We start from the raw sequence: 10071 nt of genomic DNA, 5'->3' as shown, positions 1-10071 counted from the left end.
TATTTTTGGAAGAACAGAACTGCATAATTTTTTGTTTAACGCTGCACACAGAGGATAATCAGATAGTACATAAAACTGTGTCCTAAAGATTTCAGAATTTGTTCTGTAACAAGCTTCAGTAATAACAGAAGAAGCAGTGTTATTTTCATTTCCTGAGGTCTGTGCTAAGAGAGAAAAGAGTATGTATAGGTAAAATAAAAGATCATCATAGTGACCTTCATTTTTAGTGAAAGGATTTCAGTAATGTTGGATTTTTATAGAATTTAAGGAACTTTATCAAGTTATAAAAATTTTGGTTACTGTAGGTAACTTTTCTACACCTTATTTCCTCATTCAAAGACCAAAAATGTCTCCATTCCAATGAAGAGGTTCCTAAGTATATAGTTTTTTTTCATGTTGGCAGTCTGCTGATTTTGATAAAATATCACAAACATCAGGAAAGTGTGGGTCCCGTGATGTGTTTCTTTTGTTTTGAGGGCTTTTCCCCTTGTATCAGTATTACACATTCCACTCCCAAAGAGAAGACTGTGATTACAATGGGAAGCTACCGTGCACACAGGGGTTTTCTTAGAATTACGGTTTTTAGTTTTACAGGATTTAATACGAACGTCGAAAATATTTGAAGACCTTGCAATTTAAATCTGCTGCTTTAGCCCCGCCTCAGTTCAACTCTCCAGCTCCCCGGGGAGGGGGTGGAAGGGGGTGGAGGTCTCTCAGTCTTTTCTTTCAGCTACATTTTTATATACTTTAGTCACAGGCTTTCCCTTGTAACATCATGTTTATTCATGGGCTAGCTGAGTATCATTGATGTTCAGATGGAGCCTAGTTAAAATGAGATTAGGTATTTTGGATAGGTGGGAAAAAAAAAAAAAAGAAAACTGCTTTGTGATAAACTTGGATTTTTTTCTTTTTTTTTCCTTAGAAATTTAGAAAGAAAAATGGTGCTGTTACTCTGAGGCATATGAATGATTTTCAGTGTTAAGCACAGAACTTTCCAAGTTTTTCGAAGGGGGGTGGGGAGGAGTGGGGGGCGGGGGGTGGGTTAGTAGTGGTAAGGAAAGCTATTTTGAAAATGTTAAATGAAACCAAAAGTGAAGTTTTTTTTAAAAAATGAGAACTTCCAACCTCTCTTATTTTTCAAGATCTCTACATGGCCTCAGAAAACAAATTGCAGGACTCTTGTACCGATTTTATTTTCCTGAAGTCTTTTTTTTTTTTTTTCCATTTTCTTACTATGGGAACTGTTTTTAATTAAAAATTGCTGCAAACTAACTATTCGTAGGAGGCCAAGAAGGAAAAAAAAAAATCTCTCAACACGCATTCAACACAGATTCTTATCAGCCTAAAATCAATGCATACTTAAATCTCTCCCCTTTTGGTGTGTAAATTATGATATAGGATTTAAGCAGTATGCATTCTTTAAGCATTTAGCTTTTTGTTTGGGTTTCAGAAAGAAATTAATTTAAATTGTATGGAGATAGGGCTATAAATCTCCTTTTATTACATTTGTCCGCATTAACTCATTTTCATGTGGAACACAGAACACCCCCTTTCCGAGCAAGCAAACAAAACATAAAACAAACAATGCCAGATATTCTCAAGAACAAGATTCATAAACTTACTTATTTGGATTCAGTTGGTGGGTCTCAGGATATAATTGATCTGGAAAAACAATCTCTTTTTGAAGGTAGCAGAAAACGGGGCTTTAAAAACATTTTCAGCTAAGGTAGGTATTACATATACCTTCATGATTTCCTAAGCAGGCTATTTTCCTCTTTCCTTTTTCTTCTTCCTTCCTCTTTCTTTCTTCTCTTTCCTTCCTCCCTCCCTCCCTCTCTTCCTTTCTTTCTTTTTCTTTCCTTTTTTCTTATCAATCTGAGCTTCAGTTTTCTTTTTACATTTAAATTCTGGCTGCGTGCCTCTGAACACAGGCAACTATTAATGCTTGAGACAAACTTCAGCCATTCCTTCAAGAATTTTCCTACTTCAGACAATGACAGTATCAATGTCTGGAAATGCAGACTGTTAGGACATTTTCTGTGTTTAGAAGCTAACCATTTGGTAACCAAGGACAGAATACAAAACCAGCTGTTACAATGAAGCCCCCTGTGAGATGGTTGGATGGCCTCACTGACGCGATGGACATGAGTTTGAGCAAGCTCCAGGAGTTGGTGATGGACAGGGAGGCCTGGCATGCTGCAGTCCATGGGGTCACAAAGAGTCAGACATGACTGAGCGACTGAACTGAACTCTTGGGTTAATATACTGTGCCTTTGAATATTGAAAGATGCACACCTTTCTGAAAAGTGGTCATGATGATAGTAACTAATATCTATGGAGGGTTCCCTATCTGAGGGCCAAGGTGTTAGTATTTTCTGTAGGTCAACTCACGTCACCCTCATAATTACCACCTGAAATTGGTACTCCTAATCTCGGCAGCCTTACTGATGAGGAAACTAAGGGTTACATAAATTGTCTAAGGTCACACAGATGGTAGTTTAGTTTTAGAAGTTATCCTCTTAACCGCAGCACTTCTCTGAGACAAGAAATGCTAGTGAGGATTCTAATTTTGCCTGTGGAAATGTGTTAGTCGAATACCTACATTTTTTCCTTGGATAGGTTGACTTTGGCAGTGGCTGGAAAGTTGACCCCATCTACCTAAACTGGTTGGACTATTTGCCTCTCAAATGTCTGACTCATTTCAAAAGAGCCCATGTGAAATTCCAAAGGATAGAATCAGAGCTGGCGCATATATCCTGGTTATCAAAAAAGAGACTGCAATCACATCTATCTACTGAAGAATGGATAGTTTCAGTTTTCATTGAAGCGATCTTATCTGAAGAGTCACTGGAATTGTTGTGGAATACTATGTATAGTTATCTAAGAGTTTAATTTTTTTTCAACTTAAAATATTTAGGTTTCCATTCAGTGCTTGACTTGTCTCAGGCCTGCTCTGTGGGAGACGGTGGTTTAATTATTTTAAACATCAGTGGGATGAGTAGAAAGACTATCCCAACTTTGGTGGGATACAAGATTAGGAGAGTAAATTAGAATCTGGCGTGATGTTGGCTTCCTTTGCAGGTAACCAATTAAAAATCGTAGGGAAAAGGAAGGCAAAGAGGGAAGAGCCCTTCCAACTTCTATTGGTTTCTCATTGTCCTAGTTTGATGCCAAGAGACAGTCTGTCCACATCGGGTTTCCTCGTGGGACACAAGGTTTCTTTCCTAAGCCTGCAGCCTCCTTTAGCTCCCTGTGAGGCTACTGTCTTTACAGTAAATGCCTGCCCATGACTAGCGATAAGATGGATCTCTTCCTGTGATGCACTCCCCAGCCCCAGATGCGTGTGTTCCTTTAACAAATAAGGAAGCTGAGGCTCAGAGAGGTGAAGACCAAGTCCATGCATGCACGTCTCCAGGAGCTGGAACTTCTGACTCCCCAAAGCCTGCTGGTGAAGGCTTCCTACTGCCCCATGGAACCCTGACAGCCACCCCTCACCCTCACTTCACTGATACTTTTTTTGTTCTTGTTGTTTAGTCACTGAGTCGTGTCTGACTCTTTGTGACCCCATGGACTGCAGCATGCCAGGCTTCCCTATCCTTCACTATCGCCTGGAGCTTGCTCAAACTCATGTCCATCGAATCGGTGATGCCATCCAACCATCTCATCCTCTGTCGCCCCCTCCTCCTCCCGCCTTCAATCTTTCCCAGCATCAGGGTCTCTTCCAATGAGTCAGCTCTTCACGGGAGGTGGTCATGGTATTGGAGCTTCAGCGTCAGCATCAGTCTTTCCGATGAATATTCTGGTTCATTTCCTTTAGGATTGACTGGTTTGGTCTCCTTGCAGTCCAAGGGACTCTCAAAAGTCTTCTCCAGCACCACTATGAACCAATCTAGTTTGAAGTTTCAGCCTCCCAATTAAAAACAATGCTGAGCATTAAAGACGTGGTTGTTGTCCAGTCACTCAGTTGTGTCCAACTCTGCCACCCCACGGATTGCATCACAGCAGGCTTCCCTGTCCTTCACTATCTCTCAGAGTCTGTTCAAACTCATGTCCATTGGATCAATGATGCTATCCAACCATCTCATCCTCTGTTGTAGATCCCTCTGAAGAAGGGGAACCACCCCTGTTCTGGGGACACCACAGGTCCCTATGCTCTCTTTTGAATTTGAATGATCTCCTAACTATCCTCTCTGCTTCCTCTTCCTAATACATGATCTGTTTTCCCGTAAGCAGCCAAGGTGATATTTTTGAAGCAGAAATCAGGGCCCATCACTCTCCAGCTCCCCTCCCACTAGAATAAGCTTTAAAATCCATGCTTTTGCTTGAAGACTCTGTTGATCTGCTGCTTCCTGGTGGATGTTCAGCAAATTCCAGCCAAAAGAGACTTATTTGGATCCATTAACATGCTAAGCTTGCCTGTACCTCAACACCCTTGCACATAGCAGGAGAATGCATGTACAGATTCCTTCTTGATAACACTTATAAGTATTGTTGTTATTGAGTCACTCAGTCGTGTCTGACTCTTTGAGACCTCATGGACTGCAGCATGCCAGGCCTCCCTGTCTATCACCCACTCCCGGAGTTTACCCAAACTCATGTCCATCGAGTCGGTGATGCCATCCAACCATCTCTTCCTCTGCTGCCCCTTTTCCTCCTGCCTTCAATCTTTCCCAGCATCAGGGTCTTTTCCAATGAGTCGACTCTTCGCATCAGGTGGCCAAAGTACTGGAGCTTCAGCCTCAGTATCAGTCCTTTCAATGACTATTCAGGGTTGATTTCTTTCAGGATTGACTGCTTTGATCTCCTTGCTGTCCAAGGGACTTGCAAGAGTCTTCTCTTGTGAGTTCTTTCTTCACCACAGTTCGAAAGCATCAATTCTTTGGCACTCAGCCTTCTTTATGGTCCAACTCTCACATCCATACATGACTACTGGAAAAACCATAGCTTTGACAATATGGACCTTTCTAAGCAAAGTGATGTCTTTGCTTTTTAATATGCTGTCTAGGTTTGCCATAGCTTTTTCCCTAAGGAGCAAGCATCTTTTAATTTCATGGCTGTAGTCTACCATCTGCAGTGATTTTGGAGCCCAAGAAAATAAAGTCTGTCATTGCTTCCATTTTTTCCCATCTATTTGCCATGAAGTGATGGGACCAGATGCCATGATCTAGTTTTTTGAATGCTTGAGTATTGGGAAATCTGAATGAATTGGAATTTGTCATGGTGTTGGCCTGGTTTGCAGGTAATTGATTCAGTGTCCCAAAGAAAGTAATGACCATGAAGGATGAGATTCCTAGCACTTAGTAGGGCCTTTTCTGATCAACTCCTGTCACAGAGAGACTCCCTTTTTTAATCACCTCAGTTAAAATTACCCCTTGCCACACACACAACCTCACTCACTTTGTATCACATACCCTGATCACTTTTTATGAAAGAATTATAGCAAGCTGGTATTATCTTGCTTGTAGTTTATTTAAGTGTCTGCTTATCCTCAATAGAATGTATACCATGTGAGGACAAACGGCTCAGCCATCCCTTTTATAATTGTCTGCCCAATGCCTCATTACACATAGTTGATATGCAAAATTTATCTGTTGAATAAAGGAAATGATGTTGTGCTTTTGAACTGTGGTGCTGGAGAAGACTCTTGAGAATCCCTTGGACAGCAAAGAGATCAAACCAGTCAATCCAAAAGGAAGTCAACCCTGAATATTCATTGGAAGGACTGATGCTGAAGCTCCAATACTTTGGTCACCTGATGCAAAGAGCCAAATCTTTGGAAAAGACCCTGATGCTGGGAAAGATTGAAGGCAGGAGGAAAAGGGGACAAAAGAGGACGAGATGGTTGGATGGCATCACCGACTCAATGGATGTGAATTTGAGCAAGCTCTGGGAGATGGTGAAGGACAGGGAAGCCTGGCGGGCTGCAGTCCATGGGGTCACAAAGAGTCGGACACGACTGAGGGACTGGACAATGACAACAAGGACTTTCTACACTGACGTTAGATTCTTACCTTGAATCTTCCCAACGATCATCTGTAGCTCCAGTTGGAAAAGAATCTGTGAACCTAATAGCTGGGTGAGAATTCACAGAATGTTCTGCTAGAGCAGCTGGAAAAAAAAAAGGAGCCTGAAAAGAATTTCTTCTGTGAAGGCAGGCAGTGCTGAGCTGAGAACTTTGCCCTCTGGGTGGTGTGAATCTGTTGGGAATCTCCGGACTTCTGATGAAAAACATTTATACTTTTCTCATTTGCTGTTTCTACCATTTCCTCTCCTTGGATCTACCGGAGGGCTCACAGCCATGAATTGTGATGTGAATTGTGATAATGCCTTGCATTTCCTGGAGCACTTTGTGTCTTGAGAAAGTGCTTTCAGGGCCCTGAATTAGCTTATTTCAAATGTTTAGAATAACGGAAAAACGGGAACATATTAGTCTATGTTTTGTGTGTGTTCAGTCGTGTCCGACTCTTTGTGACCCCATGGACTGTAGCCCGCCAGGCTCCTCTGTCCATGGGATTTTCTAGGCAAGAATCCTGGAGTGGGTTGCCATTTCCTCCTCTAGGAAGCTGACCCAGGGATTGAACCTGTGTCACTTGTGTTTCCTGCTTGGCAGGCAGATTCTTTACCACTGAGTCTAGCTAGGACTTGTGTGATGTGTTGGGTGTGTTTGCGTGCAACGTGGGCATGTATATGAGACAGAGTCAAAGAGAGAGGCAGAGACAAGATAGAGATACACTGACCCCAATCAGACTGTGTTTGTGTATGTACGAAACTTCTGGTTAGGAAACATACACAACTTTTTTGTTAGTGGTTTTTTTTCCCCCCCTTTTGGTGTGAAAAGAGTAGCATGCGTGGAATGTAAAGATCTGAACTGAAGAGTAGCTTATAATGAGATTTTGAGCCAAACCCTGGCTCTCCCTCTTGTTTGCTCTGTGGTCTTAGGGAGGTCATTTAACTGTCCTGAACTCTTGTTTTCTTAGCCTGAGTTTGAAGTTGGCAGGTGAATGGCTAACGTGTGTAAAAATGCCTGGTATACAGTATGTGCTCAATAAGTGGGAACTGTGAGGATGACGGTGGGAAGGAGGATGGGGATGCTGGTGACGGTGCCCTGACTCTCTCTGCCATTTGCAAATAAAGTCATATAAGTCATGCCAAACTTTGATTTCCTCATGGTATTTCTACTTACTTTTATTTTATTAATGTATATTTGATTTACAGACTGTGTTAGTCTCAGGTATACACAAAGTGATTCAGTTATATCTGTATATCTATATCTATTCGTGCTCAGGCTCAGTCACTAAATCATGTCTGACTCTTTTGTTACCCCATGGACTCTAACCCCTCCACAGCCCCCCACCCCAAGACTCCTCTGTCCATGGGATTTCCCAGGCAAGAATACTGGATTGACTTGTCATTTCCTTCTCCAGGAGACCTTCCCAACTTAGGGACTGAACCCATGTCTCCTGTGTTGGCGGGCAGGTTGTTTACCACTGAGCCACCTGGGAAGCATCTATACCTATCATCCATTTATCCATCTATCCTTTTTCATATCCTTTTCAAGTTAGAGCAAGATATTGAAAATAGTTCACTGTGAAAGTGAAGTGAAAGTGAAAGTCGCTCAGTCGTGTGTGTCCAACTCTTTGCGAACCCATGGTCTATACAGTCCATGGAATTCTCCAGGCCAGAATACTGCTCTTGTTCACTGTGATATATGGTAAATCTTTGTTGTTAATCTGTTTTATGTATAATGGTGTGTGTCTGTTAATCCCATACTCCTTCCCCTCCCCTGTCCCCTCTGGTGACCATAAAGATATCTTTAAAAATATGTCTTACGTGGCTTACATAAGCATATTTCAATTTGATAAATGAAACTTGCAGTGACATGTTGTAGGATTTGTGGGCTTGGGGTCCTTGTAACACGTAATAGTACCATCAGCACGCTCTACCATCATTTACTAGTAAGAATTATCACAGTTTCTGGTGGCCACGGTTTCCCTCAACGTCTGAGTTATAAGTATCTCTTAGACATGCCAAGGGCTTCCCTGGTGGCTCAGAGGGTAAAGCGTCTGCTGCAGTGCAGGAGACCCGGGTTCCACATACCAAGTGTCAAGATTAAGAAATGACCCGTGCCTGGGACACCCATGCACTCCATTCTGTTGGGAGACCATCTGTGTTCAGGGTTTGCTCTAGCTAAGAACTCAGGGGGGACAACAGGACACTGGAGTATTCCCCTTCAGCAGTGCCCCTGCAGGGCCATCTCAGCAGGGCCCTCAGGGCGGGCTGGACAGCACTCACCTGCTGGCCTTGACTGGTGTTGTCTACTGAGGCGCACTTTCTCCAAATGCAGCCTGGCCCAGACTTCTGCGAGGGAGCTGTGTCAGGCCCCGGGTGAAGCCTACAGCCCCACCTGTGTGTCTGGACGGTAACAACATGGCCAGCTGATCCCTGGGACACCGTACGACTTCCTCCTTAGCACGGGGCGATGTACACGGGTGGAAATGGCGATGCTCTAAACAGTATCTAAAAGATACCACGTCTGGTATCTTTCTGGCCAGAGGGGTCATGGTGATGGGAAGTAGCTGCCCACCTCCGCTTTCCTTGTGTGCGTGACCACACGTTGTCATGTGCCGATTTGTCTCATCAATTTCAGTGTCCAATCTCCCTGACTTTCCCTACTGAATTCCTTAACATACGCATACCTTCCTACACTTAATTTCACTGGCTAGGTTGCCTGTGATTTTTATGTGGAATTACACAAGAATAATCATTTGTAATCAACTTTCAAGAGAAATAGCTTGCATAGCTCGAACATTAGTGAGTGGAACTGGCTCAGTTGTGTCCAACCCTTTGCCACCCCATGAACTGTAGCCCGCCAAGCTCCTCTGTCTATGGGAATCTCCAGGCAAGAATCCTGGAGTCGGTAGCCATTCCCTTCTCCAAGGGATCTTCCTGACCCAGGGATCAAACCCGGGTCCTCCCTGCATTGCAGGCAAATTCTTAACCATCTGAGCCCACCAGGGAAGCCCAGCTCAAACTTATATTGTTTTGAATTTTAATTTTATATATATGAAATAAAATGTAATTTGAATTTATACTTGTTTTACATTTTTTATAAATAGATCTTCAATTTTTTATTCCAATTTCTATTGGCTATCTATTGACCTTATTTATTGGGGGTAAGGGCAAATTTTTATTTTATTTTTGTTTTATTTTTGGCTGTACCACGCAGCATGCGGGATCTTTGTTCCCACGCCAGGGATCTAACTCCTGCAACAGAAAAGTGGATGCTTAACCACTGAGCTTCTCTTTAGGGAAGTCCCTATATGTTATTTTTTCTAAGAGAGTAGTGCTTGTTAAACTTTACTTCCAAATTTGGGTCATTTCTTAGGACTCATTAGCATTTGATCTTGAGACTCAAAATCTGTGTAGATAAGCAAAAGTTAAACTAATAAACAAGGCTAACTATTTGGCAGTACACACACACACACACACAAGTCTATGCCTTATAACACTGGCCATGATTATTCTACAGTGGGCTGACACTTCTGCTTGAAATTAAACTAAGCAGTTGGTGCACATCACCGCCTTTAAAAGGTTCTTAAACAGAACAGTAGATGGAGACTATGACTTCTCAGTTGGCTGAATCCCAGAATTTCAGGGCTGGAATTAGATACAAGTGATCATCTAGACCGAACGTCTGATTGTGGAGACTGTGGATTTTCTGAAACCAGACACAGGATGTGCTTACCTGAACTACGATGTGCTGAGGATTCAGAAGTGGTCTCAGTTTTCTAAAGCCTGACACTGGCCGCCCAGGTACCGCTCAGGAAGCGGCCGTGTCAAACGCTCCAGCTGACCGCTAAGTTGCACTTCGACACTATAAACACTTCTGCTTTTCAAATCCCTTTCTTCTTTTCCAGTTTTCCAATTTGTCCCAAAGCATGATGCTATGGATGTTGAAAGACACATGACTAAGCTTTTTTGCTTTGAAATTAAAGACTGTCTTCCTCGCCAATTTATTCAAATTTGAATATGTTTTAAGATATAGATCTACTTTTTCTGATTTTAAGAACT

The 10071-nt window shown here is 42.4% G+C and overlaps 1 protein-coding gene across 9 annotated transcripts in view; it reads left to right on the top strand.

The window, feature by feature from the left end:
• LDB2 (LIM domain binding 2) overlaps positions 1-10071 on the top strand; it is a 439535-nt gene that overhangs the window by 4372 nt on the left and 425092 nt on the right. The window lies entirely within an intron of this gene.

The sequence above is a fragment of the Cervus canadensis genome, chromosome 26 (assembly GCF_019320065.1).
Source record: "Cervus canadensis isolate Bull #8, Minnesota chromosome 26, ASM1932006v1, whole genome shotgun sequence".
NCBI classification, from domain to species: domain Eukaryota; kingdom Metazoa; phylum Chordata; class Mammalia; order Artiodactyla; family Cervidae; genus Cervus; species Cervus canadensis.
The sequence above is the reverse complement of the archived record's forward strand: the minus strand, read 5'-3'. Positions and strand labels throughout refer to the sequence as shown.